Genomic DNA, 15,874 nt, shown 5'->3' on the forward strand with positions numbered 1-15,874 from the left:
TCCAAACAACCCATAATTGCCGACTTCCTGTTGGGCTGGTGTAAAACTTAGAGCACGAAAGTTGTTCAGCCCGATGTGATCTATATGTGTACCGAGTTTCATATCATTACATGCAAGTGTGTTTGATTTATGGACAAGTGTTTGGATCCCGTTCCAGGGGGCGCTGTTGAGCCCCCCTGCCACGCCCGGGTACCAGCTTCAGCCCGGCCCTGATGGCCGCAGGTTCTGACCTCTGTGCAAAGTTTCAAGAGTTTTCGAGCACGTTAAGGGCCCCAAAAGCCCCTGAAACCTTGAAACACACTGAAATCAATTGGAAATTCCCTCCCACCCCTCACACACACAGAGACAGAGAGAGAGAGAGAGAGAAAATTCTCCAAAAAATCACATTCAAACCAAAATATCTGACTTCCTGTTGCTCTCAGCTAATAAGTGTGAATTAGAAAGTTGTCCGGTTTAATGAGAACAATATACATAGTGAGTTTAGTGACTCTATGTAAAACTAAGCCCCCATTTTTGACTAAAGGTGGCGCTACTGAGCCCCTCACCACGCCCGTTTCTGAAACTTTGCACATGTCTACTGGCTAATAAATGTGATGTGTCTGTCGAGTTTCATGCAATTTCAAGCATGTTAAGAGTCTCAAAAGCATCAAAAAAGAATATTAAAGTTTGATGCGTTGCCACGGCAACAGTATCTAAGATATCAATAAACCTTTCACAGGTCTACATCTGCCGTGTGTCCACATTATTCACATAAAGTTTGAAGCAAATCGGGTTAAAATAAGAGGGTGATTTCAAAGCATTTTGAAAGTGACACACTTCCTGCTGCCAGTTGGTGGCGCTATAACTTTGACTCACAATAGTCACATCAATGTGATCAGCCTCTGAGCAAGAACACTCTGCTGAAGTTTTATCAAGATCAGTCAATGTATGCATAAGTTATAATACACTTCCTGTGTCCCATTATTCGCCATAAATTCGTTTCCTCGCCACAGCCAAACCGTTCGAGATATCAAAAATCCCCTGGCAATTTTTCATCCTCAATGTCTTGACTTCATGCACACCGAGTTTGGTGCTGACCGGGTGAATTCCCTAAGAGAAGTGTTTCAAATTCCTAAGCATGCGTTTCCAAACAACCCTAAATAGTCGACTTCCTGTTGGGCTGGCGTAAAACTTAGAGCATGAAAGTTGTGCGGCCCGATGAGATCTATATGTGTTCCGAGTTTCATATTATTACATGCAAGCGTGTTTGATTTATGGACCAAGTTTTCGGACCCCGTTCCAGGGGGCGCTGTTGAGCCTCCCTGCCACGCCCGGGTACCAGCTTCAGCCCGGCCCTGATGGCCGCGGGTTCTGACTCGTGTGCAAAGTTTCAAGAGTTTTTGAGCATGTTAAGAGCCCCAAAAATGCCTGAATAGTCGTAAGAAAAATAATAATAATAATAATAATAATAATAATCCTACCGAAAACAATAGGGCCTTCGCCCTTTCAGGGCTTGGGCCCTAATAAATAATCCTACCGAAAACAATAGGGCCTTCGCCCTTTCAGGGCTTGGGCCCTAATAATAAATAATCCTACCGAAAACAATAGGGCTCTTCGCCCTTTCAGGGCTTGGGCCCTAATAATAATAATAATAAACAGAGCAATTCCAAGAGGGTCCTCACACCATCGGTGCTCGGGCCCTAATTATTGATACAATTTATCTTTGTTAAAGTATTTAACTTTGTTTCTTTATCTGTTTATGCATGCACAACATACACCCCTGAGGAAAACCGTTGGTATGGATAATTCAAACGCAGATGCAAGGGAGAGCGAACGGAGCCGAATCAGTCGGTGCTGAAGACCGAAACAAACATCATTCCCAAGAGAAGAATCAACGTCACAAGTTTCAAGATGGTCATGAAGTGTATTGAGAACAGAAATTATACTTGCTACTACAATTTAAAACATTTAATTGGACCAACAATTATTCAGTGACAGGGAAGTCTTAACATTTTTTTCCTTTTGCTAATGTTTGATTAGAGCCCTGGGTGGGATGGGTAGGTGTTAGTGGCCAGTGGCCTGGAGCCTGGAGCCTTAAGTCGGCTTGACTGGAGTTGTAGCTGTAGTCAAGCTGAAAGTTTGACCGGGTGTATATTGGGAGCCAAGCCGAGTTGGGGCTCCATACTCTGGACTTAGGGGGGCCTCCTAGTGGGCCCCCCACACCGGGAGTCTGGAGCCTTAAGCCGGCTTGGCTCCCGAGTTATGCCTGGTCAAAGGTGGAAGTTAAACCAGGTGTATCTTGGGAAGGAAGCAGAGTTGGGGCTCCAGACTCAGGGGTTTCGGGGGGTCTCCTAGTGGGCCCCCCACACCGGGAGTCTGGAGCCTTAGGTCGGCTTGACTCTGGAGTTATGCCCGATCAAAGTTCCACAGGAAGTGACCATATCTTGGGAAGAAAGCCGAGTTAGGGCTCAATAACCCGGCATAGGGGGCCCGCTAGGTGACCCCTCCATGCCCGGAGTCCAGAGCCCCAACTCGACTTGGGTCCCGAGTTTTGCCCGGACAAAGCTGGACAGGAAGTGGCGGTATCTTGGAGCCGGACGGTCCCAGGGGCTCAGGACTGTGGGGAATGTAGGGTCCCTCTGGGACCTCTCCATGCCCAGAATCTCAAGCCTTAACTCAACTTGGCTCCCGAATTTTGCCCGGTTATACATAAAGGACTTTAGGACAAAACGGGCTCTATTTGACTGAATGTGTGTAATTTGTGTTTAAGTAAGGTAAGGTTAAAAGGTTAGTAAGGTAAAAGCACACAAAGACATGTTATCATTAAACCCTTTCAGAAAATGTATCAAAGTTTGCAATTAGAGGGATTCCTCATTGAAACACATAAGGTGGGCTTAAATGGTTCCACGGTGAAAAAAGACAGCGAAGACTTTGTGAAAGACCGCGTTTAAATATAACAGCGTATATAAATACAACGTGTCACCAACGCCGCCTCAGATGCTGACAACTCGCTGAAACACAGCAACTAGGGCTGGGATGATACACTTATCTCCCGATTCGATACCATCACGATACTTGGGTGCCGATACGATACGTATTGCAATATATATGTATATATATTTTTAAGAATTGCGATTCTACAAGTATTGCGATTTGATATTGCAATATATTGCAATTTTTTTAACACTGGACCATCGAAAAGTTAAATCATACATTTATAAAGACTGTACATGATGTATAATCAGTTTCATCATCTCAGCATCCCAGATAGCTTAGAAGAACTCAATATTGCAACAGAAACTTTTAACTCTCTCTTTTTCAGCACTTTAGACACAGTTGCTCCGTTGCACTTAAAGAAGATTAAAGAAAATAGTCCAACGCCGTGGGTACAATGAGCACACTCAGGCACTTAAGAGAGCAGCCAGAAAAATGGAGCGCAACTGGAAGAAAACAAAACTAGAGGTATTTCGCATTTCATGGAAAGAGAGCTCGATTGAGGCAGAGAGGCCTTAAAAGCTGCTAGATCTGCTTATTTTTCAACCCTATTAAAAGAAAATAAACAAAACCCTAGGTATTTATTTGAAACAGTGGCTAAACTAATGAAAAAGAAAGCTTCAAACCCAGAAATTTCCAAGCAACACAGCAGTAATGACTTTATGAACTTCTTCACTTATAAGATTGATAATATCAGGGACAAAATTATAACTATGCAACCATCTACTACAGTATCGCATCAGAGAGTGCATTTAAGTCTCCCTGAGGAAAAATTTGATTCATTTATTGCTATAGGAGAGGAAGAATTCGCTAAACTCATTAAATCATCTAAACCGACAACATGTTAGACCCTATACCGACTAAGCTACTGAAAGAGATGCTTCCAGAGGTCATAGATCCTCTTCTTACTATCATTAATTCATTTTTGTCTCTAGGATACGTACCAAAAACATTTAAACTGGCTATGATTAAACCGCTTGTTAAAAAAAACGCAACTTGATCCTACAAAATTAGTCAATTACAGGCCGATCTCGAATCTACCCTTTCTGTCAAAGATACTAGAAACGGCAGTATCTTCACAACTATGTTCCTTTTTAGAAAGAAATGATATCTGCGAGGATTTTCAGTCAGGACTTAGACCGTACCATAGTGCCGAGACAGCTCTCATTAGAGTCACAAATGATTTGCTCTTATCATCCGATCGTGGTTGTATCTCTCTATTGGTGTTACTCGATCTTAGTGCTGCATTTGACACTATTGACCACAACATTCTTTTAAATAGACTTGAAAATTATGTTGGCATTAGTGGAATTGCATTAGCATGGTTTAAATCATACTTATCTGACCGTTATCAGTTTGTAGCAGTAAATGAAGAGATGTCTTATCGATCACAAGTTCAGTATGGCGTACCACAAGGCTCAGTACTAGGACCACTGCTGTTCACTCTGTACATGCTACCATTAGGAGATATCATTAGGAAGCATGGAATTAGCTTTCACTATTATGCTGATGATACTCAGCTCTATATTTCTTCACAATCTAACGAAAACTACCAACTCACAAAATTAATGGAATGCATAGCTATATAAAAAATTGGATGACTAGTAATTAACTACTACTAAATTCTGAAAAAAAACTGAAATTCTAATTATTGGACAAAAAAACGTCCTCACGTAATAACCTAGAATACTGTATAACACTTGATGGCTGCTCTGTCAAGTCTTCGTCGTCGGTTAGGAACCTGGGTGTGCTCTTTGATACCAATCTTTCATTTGAAAGTCACGTGTCTAGTATCTGTAAAATCGCATTTTTCCATCTTAAAAATATATCTAAATTACGCCATATGCTCTCATTGACAAATGCGGAACAATTAGTTCATGCGTTCATGACCTCAAGGCTAGATTATTGTAATGCTCTACTGGGTGGTTGCCCTGCACGCTTAATAAACAAACTACAGCTGGTCCAAAACGCAGCAGCTCGAGTTCTTACCAGAACCAGGAAGCATGACCATATTAGCCCAGTTCTGTCAAAACTGCATTGGCTCCCTATTAAACATTGTATACATTTTTAAATATTGCTGATTACTTACAAAGCACTAAATGGTTTAGCTCTGCAGTACTTGAGCAAGCTCTTAACACATTATAGTCCTTCACATCTATTGCAATCTCAAAATTCCAGCCAGTTGATTATACCTAGAATATCAAAATCGACTGCTGGCGGTAGATCCTTCTCCTATTTAGCACCAAAACTTTGGAACAGTCTTCCTACCATTGTCCGGGAAGCAGACACACTCTGTCAGTTCAAAGCTAGACTAAAAACACATCTCTTTGACCTAGCATACACATAACACATTATAGACTTCTATAATTCAGTGTTAGGCTGCATAGATCAGATCAGCCGGAACCGGGAACACTTCCCATTAATCCTGATGTACTCGTTACATCATAAGAAGAATGGCATCTACGCTAATTTTAGTGTTTTTGTTTATCCCGAGGTTTTCCCGCAGCCTGCCGGATCCAGGCTGTATCCAGATCTGATGAAGGACCTGCGCCTGGACCCGATGTCATAGCGGGGTGCTAAAGTGCCAACTGGTTTCTCCTTATGGAGGATCCCTTTACCACTCTACAGATAAAGCGTTGTCGGGAAAATTCGGTTCGCTTATCTACCCCGAAGTGATAAAATTCTGTATCAAAAATGTTAAGGCCAGACAAGTAGTTTTTTAACCCTCTGGGGTCTAAGGTGTTTTTGGGGCCCTTGGGATGTTCTGACATGCCCTGACATTTGTGCTTTTTTCAGTTATTTATAAACATGTTAATGGCAAAGGTGTAAATTCACTCTATATAGCACAAACAGGGCTACCATAATATGTGAGCAACATGTATGTACATGTTTGTATTTTTAAGAGAATAATGTTTATGCGTGGTTATTGAAAAAAATAAAAATGAAAGTTGCTGAAATAAGACCACAAAAAACATACTAAATATGTGTCCTCAAGACTTTTGACTAATGGATGTTGTCGCTTCGAGTTCTGGCTTCAAAATTATGTGAAAATAGTCTTGCTTTATCGTTCACATAAAACAATACATTGATTTAAATTGTGTAAGACAGGTTTTGCTTGGAAAGCCAATATGCAAGGGGGGCGTAAAGGGGGAGTAGTTTACACCTGAGAATACAATGTCCCACCCATTATGCGTAATGACTTGCATTCAGGTGTGACACTGACTGAGCCACAAGAATAAATGCAAGGACAAAAGATATATTTAGAAGAAGACTTATATTGACCATTTAAGATTTTGCTTACATCTATCTTGTAAATATGTTTGGCTATTTTATTAAAAAGGTTACAATTACAACAATAATTACAATTTCAACAATATTTCAAGTGTACTCTTTCTTTGTAAAAAAAATGATTATAGACCTACATTTTATCATATGTATTCATTAGTTTGACTATATATATATATACAGTGAGGAAAATAAGTATTTGAACACCATGCTATTTTGCAAGTTCTCCCACTTAGAAACCATGGAGGGGTCTGAAATTGTCATCGTAGGTGCATGTCCACTGTGAGAGACATAATCTAAAAAAAAAAATCCAGAAATCACAATGTATGATTTTTTAACTATTTATTTGTATGATACAGCTGCAAATAAGTATTTGAACACCTGAGAAAATCAATGTTAATATTTGGTACAGTAGCCTTTGTTTGCAATTACAGAGGTCAAACGTTTCCTGTAGTTTTTCACCAGGTTTGCACACACTGCAGGAGGGATTCTGGCCCACTCCTCCACACAGATCTTCTCTAGATCAGTCAGGTTTCTGGGCTGTCGCTAAGAAACACGGAGTTTGAGCTCCCTCCAAAGATTCTCTATTGGGTTTAGGTCTGGAGACTGGCTAGGCCACACCAGAACCTTAATATGCTTCTTACAGAGCCACTCCTTGGTTATCCTGGCTGTGTGCTTCGGGTCATTGTCATGTTGGAAGACCCAGCCTCGACCCATCTTCAATGCTCTAACTGAGGGAAGGAGGTTGTTCCCCAAAATCTCGCAATACATGGCTCCGGTCATCCTCTCCTTAATACAGTGCAGTCGCCCTGTCCCATGTGCAGAAAAACACCCCCAAAGCATGATGCTACCACCCCCATGCTTCACAGTAGGGATGGTGTTCTTGGGATGGTACTCATCATTCTTCTTCCTCCAAACACGTTTAGTGGAATTATGACCAAAAAGTTCTATTTTGGTCTCATCTGACCATGACTTTCTCCCATGACTCCTCTGGATCATCCAAATGGTCATTGGCAAACTTAAGACGGGCCTTGACATGTGCTGGTTTAAGCAGGGGAACCTTCCGTGCCATGCATGATTTCAAACCATGACGTCTTAGTGTATTACCAACAGTAACCTTGGAAACGGTGGTCCCAGCTCTTTTCAGGTCATTGACCAGCTCCTCCCGTGTAGTTCTGGGCTGATTTCTCACCTTTCTTAGGATCATTGAGACCCCACGAGGTGAGATCTTGCATGGAGCCCCAGTCCGAGGGAGATTGACAGTCATGTTTAGCTTCTTCCATTTTCTAATGATTGCTCCAACAGTGGACCTTTTTTCACCAAGCTGCTTGGCAATTTCCCCGTAGCCCTTTCCAGCCTTGTGGAGGTGTACAATTTTGTCTCTAGTGTCTTTGGACAGCTCTTTGGTCTTGGCCATGTTAGTAGTTGGATTCTTACTGATTGTATGGGGTGGACAGGTGTCTTTATGCAGCTAACGACCTCAAACAGGTGCATCTAATTTAGGATAATAAATGGAGTGGAGGTGGACATTTTAAAGGCAGACTAACAGGTCTTTGAGGGTCAGAATTCTAGCTGATAGACAGGTGTTCAAATACTTATTTGCAGCTGTATTATACAAATAAATAGTTAAAAAATCATATATTGTGATTTCTGGATTTTTTTTTTTAGATTATGTCTCTCACAGTGGACATGCACCTACGATGACAATTTCAGACCCCTCCATGATTTTCAAGTGGGAGAACTTGCAAAATAGCAGGGTGTTCAAATACTTATTTTCCTCACTGTATATAAATAACATATGAGCAGAAATTGCTAAATAAAAGCTTATTTGATGTGGCAGTATATTCTACAGTAAAAACTGTACCCAAATCTAGTCAACAAAATGTTGTCTTTCATATTTCGCCTGACTGTAACGTTGTTTTTAATGAAATATTAGGGCATATAAATGTTAATTTGCAGTTTAATACGTTGCTTATACAAAGACATTTTATTTCAACATATTTCAGTCGGTTTTTACTCATCTCAGTATAGCAAAGCATTTTAGTTGATTAAAGCGGTTTATTCTTTCACACACAGACACGCGATTCATATTTAGGCTAAACAGTCTTTACAAATATGTACCCTTCATTCATCTCACAGAAACGCGATTCATATTATAGAAACGCGATTCATCTTTTTACGGTTTACATAGGCCTACACTAACGTTATTCCATAACGTTATTCCACATTAACACTTGAGAAAGGATCACTCCTCAGCGGGATCTATTACTCCTCACATCAGCACTGTTCTGAGGAAACTTTTCTCCAGGATTATTAGGTAGGCTATATTATGCCTCACTCGCGGCGCGCTGTGTTTACAGCTGATGTGGGCGTTTCACAGGTCTGAAATGGTTCTCAGAATTTGCGTTTGAATAGCGCGCGCTCTCCGCGGCGTGGTCACATTACATTTGAATGAGCTCGACTGGAATCGCTCTCTTTTAATACAGATTTCACAAGCTGAGAATATTTGTTTTTTATATAAATTACTTCATTTAAAAGAAGAGAATTCAAGCTTCATGCCTGTGCGTCTGTATGCCTGTTTGACTGAGTATTCGCTGAGTTACAGTTCATTTTCGGACGCGTTTCAGAATGGACTTAACTGACAGAGAGGAGGCAGAACTCGCATCACGTTTATTTTTCTTTATTTGGCAAAAAGCACAACACTTTGTTTTTATTGTGAGTATACACAAAAATAATACACACTTAACAGGATCGATTGATGTATGAAATTTGTTTGTAATATCAAAGTCAACAGAGCAAAATGAATCTCTTTTGAACTGATAAGAAAAAAAGCGAGCTGGTATCGCCGGTGATACCGCCGACCCCAGGGGGTTAAGGCTTGGTTTGTAGGGAATTATAAACCTTGCACACATATATTAAAACGCGCATACCAATAGACTGAACTCGTAATATGCATGTGCACGCCATCAGCGTTCTCACAGGTTTCGCGTTTAAAGTCTGTGTAGAGTTTCCTGTTAAAACGGTGTCGTGTTAGCGGCCCCTAAGTCAATAACTAATGATCGTTGCGACGGAAGTGAATCAATCAAATTAACTTTAACTGGAAAACAACTTTATTCAAGAACTGCTATAAAGCCAAAACAATCTCTGTTACTTTAAACTATCCTTGCATCTCTGTAAAGCCGCTTTGGAACAATCTACATTGTTAAAAGCGCTATATAAATGAAGATGACTTGACTTGACTATAAGATGAGTCATATTTACAAAATCAAATCATCACATCTTTCTGACTTTTATTTCAGAAGCATCATACAATACTACTGTAAGTGTTGTTGCATAAATACTTGTGTGTTCATGATGCACAGTTCATAATTGCTGTCATAATTTCATGTAATAAATAAAAATTAACTTAATGTAAAGTTAATAATGTAATGCATGTTTAAGAGCAAAAGGGTAAATAGGCAGCTGAATAAGACGTGCTTAGACATTGCACATTGTCCATTTTATGCGTTTACGATTTGTCCCGGAACTAATGTTCTCTGTTTGTGTTACCGCTACAACTGTTTAGTCAACGCACTGTTTTGGGTTCCAGCGGAGCAGATGGCTATGAGACTTTGTTAAACTGCATTAAAAGTTGCAAATGTCGATGTCTGAAGTCAATGCAGACAGTCAAATGGACTTTCAAGAGACTTTAAAGGATTTAATAACCTCTTTTCACGACAAGCGGCCAACGAGGTATTTTATCACATCGTCTTTATTAAGCTAGATGTTGTTTGTATTTTCATTTGCTAAAGCTATACTGTATAATGCACTGATATATATTTATACTGTGTTAATTCATAAATGTAGTTCTCACGGCGTGAAGGCGTGAACAAAGCGTTGATGTATCAGAGAGATCAGACGTGCCCACAGCAATAAACGCCCGTTTCAAAGAACCGACCTGTGTCTGTGTTGTGAAGAGAGCTACAACTACATTCTCTTGAATAAATGATTCAATAACAAATAAAAATTAACAGTCACTTGTCGCCACTTAGAGCCGAAACAATGTAATCGATAAATGCATTATTTTAAGCACCAAGTTTCTATCAAAAGCTGATTTTGATCGCTACCGTAGACATCAGTGTTCATATTTGAACTTTTATCCAAGTACTTCTATGATCATTTTAACAATTGCATCACAGAAATAATGATATTATGAGGTTGAAAAGACTGTTTGTGAAGCTGTTTCATGACAACTCTCTCTGGGTCAGCGGCAGCGCCAACACAGCTTTGAATGTTGCGATATGATTTTGTCAAAGTTTAATAGACAGACGAATTGAAAAAAGTCGTGAATCGTGCAGCTCTATTGTTTTATCTCTCTCTTAGCATACGAGTAGAGCAAGGGCTTTTCAGTGCTTTCAGTCTCACGTCTCTTCCACGCGTCCACTTGGGATATTACGTCACTCAACACTCATAGATAACGACACATTTCAACCTCTGTTGGAACGAAAGTGGTTAACTTCTGTCAACCTCATCTACAAGCAAGGACAAAAATAAAGCAATTGAATTTGAATTAATATAAATTCTGAAAAAAAAAAAAAAAAAAAAAAAAAATCCGATAGCTAGGTGAATCGATTTTTTTCACCCAGCCCTAACAGCAACTAAACCCAATGAATTCATAACGATTTAATAAAATAGTGTTCTCATGTTATGTAATATCCCAATCATAGTTATTATTTGTCGTGCATTGCTGTTTAAGCTGTGCGCTGAATGAACACCGGTAAACTGGAGCACTTTGCTAGCACGTTATTTAACTCGAAGAAACGCATCCTATATGAGATTAATCAGATATATACAAAATAAACATAATATTACAAATTATATCTGCACAAAATGACGCGAATGCAAAAGAACTTTAACTAAGTTATGTGCCATTCAGAATTATTCATGCTGTGGAGCAACGCGATGAAACACGGCAACTAAACCCAAATAATTCACAATGTTTTATTACAATATTGTTCTCTTTATAATGTTATGTAATATGACAGTCCCAATCATAATCATTATTAGTCGTGCATTGCCGTTTGAGCTGCGCGCGCTGAAGATGATCACCGCACGCTTTACTTTAGCGTTAATTCTTAACCAAATGCATCCTCAATGAGATAAATCAGATACTGTGGGGAGAACAAGTGTTTGATACACTGCCGATTTTGCAGGTTTTCCTACTTACAAAGCATGTAGAAGTCTGTAATTTTTATCATAGGTACTCTTCAACTGTGAGTGACAGAATCTAAAACAAAAATCCAGAAAATCACATTGTATGATTTTTAAGTAATTAATTTGCATTTTATTGCATGACATAAGTATTTGATACATCAGAAAAGCAGAACTTAATATTTAGTACAGAAACCTTTGTTTGCAATTACAGAGATCATACGTTTCCTGTAGTTCTTGACCAGGTTTGCACACACTGCAGCAGGGATTTCGGCCCACTCCTCCATACAGACCTTCTCCAGATCCTTCAGGTTTCGGGGCTGTCGCTGGGCAATACGGACTTTCAGCTCCCTCCAAAGATTTTCTATTGGGTTCAGGTCTGGAGACTGGCTAGGCCACTCCAGGACCTTGATATGCTTCTTACGGAGCCACTCCTTAGTTGCCCTGGCTGTGCGTTTCGGGTCGTTGTCATGCTGGAAGACCCAGCCATGACCCATCTTCAATGCTCTTACTGAGGGAAGGAGGTTGTTGGCCAAGATCTCGCGATACATGGCCCCATCCATCCTCCCCTCAATACGGTGCAGTCGTCCTGTCCCCTTTGCAGAAAAGCATCCCCAAAGAATGATGTTTCCACCTCCATGCTTCATGGTTGGGATGGTGTTCTTGGGGTTGTACTCATCCTTCTTCCTCCAAACACGGCGAGTGGAGTTTAGACCAAAAAGCTCTATTTTTGTCTCATCAGACCACATGACCTTCTCCCATTCCTCCTCTGGATCATCCACATGGTCATTGGCAAACTTCAGACGGGCCTGGACATGCACTGGCTTGAGCAGGGGGACCTTGCCTGCGCTGCAGGATTTTAATCCATGATGGCGTAGTGCGTTACTAATGGTTTTCTTTGAGACTGTGGTCCCAGCTCTCTTCAGGTCATTGACCAGGTCCTGCCGTGTAGTTCTGGGCTGATCCCTCACCTTCCTCATGATCATTGATGCCCCACGAGGTGAGATCTTGCATGGTGCCCCAGACCGAGGGAGATTGACCGTCATCTTGAACTTCTTCCATTTTCTAATTGCCTTCTCACCAAGTTGCTTGCCTATTGTCCTGTAGCCCATCCCAGCCTTGTGCAGGTCTACAATTTTATCCCTGATGTCCTTACACAGCTCTCTGGTCTTGGCCATTGTGGAGAGGTTGGAGTCTGTTTGATTGAGTGTGTGGACAGGTGTCTTTTATACAGGTAATGAGTGGAGAACAGGAGGGCTTCTTAAAAAAAAACTAACAGGTCTGTGAGAGCCGGAATTCTTACTGGTTGGTAGGTGATCAAATACTTATGTCATGCAATAAAATGCAAATTAATTATTTAAAAATCATACAATGTGATTTTCTGGATTTTTGTTTTAGATTCCGTCTCTCACAGTTGAAGTGTACCTATGATAAAAATTACAGACCTCTACATGCTTTGTAAGTAGGAAAACCTGCAAAATCGGCAGTGTATCAAATACTTGTTCTCCCCACTGTATACAGTAGATAGGCCTACACAAAATAAACAATATAACAACTTACATTTGCACAAAACAAAAAGGCTGCGAATGCACATGCAAACTTATAGTCATGATGAAGGTGTAAAAGGGTCTCAAATATAACTCCGGCACGCTCGCTTTAAATGTTTTGCGGTTGAGCAGCACGAACCTGCTTTTCGATTAATCATTAACATCCCTACTCATGACAGTAAAATATCAGGGCATTCTAAGTCAATCTACCGCAGTATTTCCTGTCTCAATCTACTGCAGTATTTCCTGTCTCAATCAGTAGAAAATGTGGTTAACACCCAGTCATGCTTGAAAAAAAAAAATACCGTCACCGGAATAATTTTGAAAAATACCGTGATATGGATTTTTGGTCATACCGCCCAGCACAAGTATTTTCCTTACACAAACGCATGGCTTCGCTTCAGAAGGCCTGCATTAACCCCTCGGAGACGTGTGGAGCACTTTTATGATAGACAGACGCACTTTTATGGACTTCAAAACAGAAACGACCATTCACTGCCATTATAAAGCTTGGAAGAACCAGGACAATTTTTAATATAACTCCAATTGTATCCATCTGAAAGAAGAATGTCATACACCTAGGGTGGCTTCGGGGTGAGCAAATCATGGGCTAATTTTCATCTTGGGGTGAGCTATTCCTTTAAGTGAATGTAAACAGTTGGGAGAAAATCTGTGATCTGTGTCAATAGGACCCGTGCATTAAAGTGACAGTAACCTAATAAACTGTTCCCGCTACTGTCTGTATCTATAATCAAACAACAAAAGAAAAAGAGAAAAATCACTTGCTTTTCTTTTGATTTAATCATTTTAGCTGATGCTTTGAATGTCACTGTTAAATAGACCTATGGTACCTGAAAAACTTAAAGCACTGTTGATTTCATTTGCGTCTTTGCTTATTGTATTTGTCCTATTGGTTGTTACGTGCATCTTTGATTTTATTATTAATAACAAAGATAAAATAAAATAACATAAATAACTATATCATGACATATATGATCCTGAAATGAAATTGCTCACATTGAGAAAAAATATTTTTGTTGTATTTCCCACCCTTAGCTCATGCCCTCAAATATAAGTCAAATGAGAAAATGTGAAATATTTTGTGATAAGTGAACTTTTTGACAGGGCAATTGAGGTCAATAATAACTGTTTAATTTGGCTTTATCCTTTTAGCTTTTAGCTAAGTTGCCAATGTAGCAAAGATCTATAGGCATAACGGTAGGCTCGGCTGTATCATAGACTAGTAGTTGCTCAACATTGGCCTGTGTGGTCGCACTGGCATGAGATTTTTTTCTTCTTTTTTTTTTTTGGAAGAAATGCTCAAGTGGAGGAAATGCTCAAAAACAGAGCAGGCACATGCTGAATAAGTGAGAAATTTCTGTTATTTATTTATTTATTTATTTTTATTAGTAAATGTGGGTCATATTATTCAATTACTTTTCCTGTTTTAGTTTTTTGTTGTGGTATCGGTTCAGTAGTAGTATTGAGATATTTTATTTAGGTATCATATTAAAGTCATAATTGGTATCATGACAACACTAGTCTGAACTAACTTCAGTATAAAATCACTCACTGCAGTATAAGATTACCACTCACACAAAAGTGATGTTTGAAATCAACCGTACTGACCATTTTAGCTGTGTTTCAGGCTCTCCTGGTGAACTGGACCAGAGGTGAACAGGTTTACAGCTGTATAACAGAGAAATACAGTATAAAACCACATCTACAAATCACATAACCGTATATAATCTCAACCATAAAAATTGTCACACACAGCTGCTTTAAACTAGATTTCAAAAGCAAAATTACAGTGTAAAAATATTGATGATAAAGAAAACGAAATAAATGATATACTCATTTCCTAGTTTAGCGCTTGAAATGTAATTGTCATGAAAACAATGTATTTTGATTTGAGTATGATTATGGGCTGGACATTATTGACATTAACTTTTAAATGGATTTAAACTTAATACATCAGTAAAATATATTATAAAGCTTTACATTATTTCAGCTTTGTATACGTCATAAACAGTGTGTAAATATAGTAAGTATGCCTTCAATGATGCGGTTCATATGAAATTGTGTACAAAAGTTTATATACATCAGCAAAGGTTTTTGTGCATTTATTGTATGATATTACATACAGCTGTATATATATATATATATATATATATATATATATATATATATAACACGTGTTATGATCACGTGACTGTTAACTTTAGGTTTGTAGAAATAAAAGAAAAAAAATTGCGCTATGAATCTCATCACTCACCACTTAGGGAATGACGAAGTACATGATTAAGAAAAACATTACATCAAACACCAGAAATATCCAGAAATCAAACCAATAGGAATGTTTCGGCAGACACGGTAGAACGCCACTTGTGTCCTCCATTATCATACACACTTCCCTTCTTTTCCGGCTTCATTCATCGTGTCACACACATTTCCTTCTGGCGCATTTCACAATAAAAGTCCGCGAAAACCCTCACAATTGCAAAGGAGAGATAAGTGCTGCTGCTTTTATTACAAATTATGAAGCAGAATATTTATTCAGAATTTAATTACGATTAAACATTCTTTTTTAATGGAATTCGTGTAAGAGACATATGTTCATTTAAGCGCTATGAACGTTCACATAAATGCCAACTCTCAAGCAGTTGACACTTTTCACACGCACTCACGCCACACATCAATTTTCTCACGCACAGAAAAATCGCGAAGCAAAGAGGACACGGAGACCGACAGACTAGACAGAGCAGGTTACTTATGATCTATAAAAAATAAATAAAAAAAATATTCAGCTCTCAGATTCTGTCAATTTTATTACGAAATTCAAACAATAAATACCGTGTAAATGTGATGTGACAGATCCC

The 15,874-nt window shown here is 39.3% G+C and overlaps 1 long non-coding RNA gene across 1 annotated transcript in view; it reads right to left on the minus strand.

The window, feature by feature from the left end:
- LOC311287783 overlaps positions 1 to 15,468 on the minus strand; it is a 63,163-nt gene extending 47,695 nt beyond the window's left edge. Inside the window, exons 1-2 of the long non-coding RNA XR_014626793.1 lie at positions 15,271 to 15,468; positions 14,625 to 14,684 (exon numbers count right to left, since the gene is read on the minus strand). This is a non-coding gene — a long non-coding RNA (uncharacterized lncRNA). The remainder of the gene's footprint in view (positions 1 to 14,624; positions 14,685 to 15,270) is intronic.
- Between the last annotated feature and the right edge of the window lie 406 nt (positions 15,469 to 15,874).

This window comes from Rutilus rutilus (assembly GCF_951802725.1).
Source record: "Rutilus rutilus genome assembly, chromosome: 3".
In the NCBI taxonomy this organism is placed as follows: Eukaryota; Metazoa; Chordata; class Actinopteri; order Cypriniformes; family Leuciscidae; genus Rutilus; species Rutilus rutilus.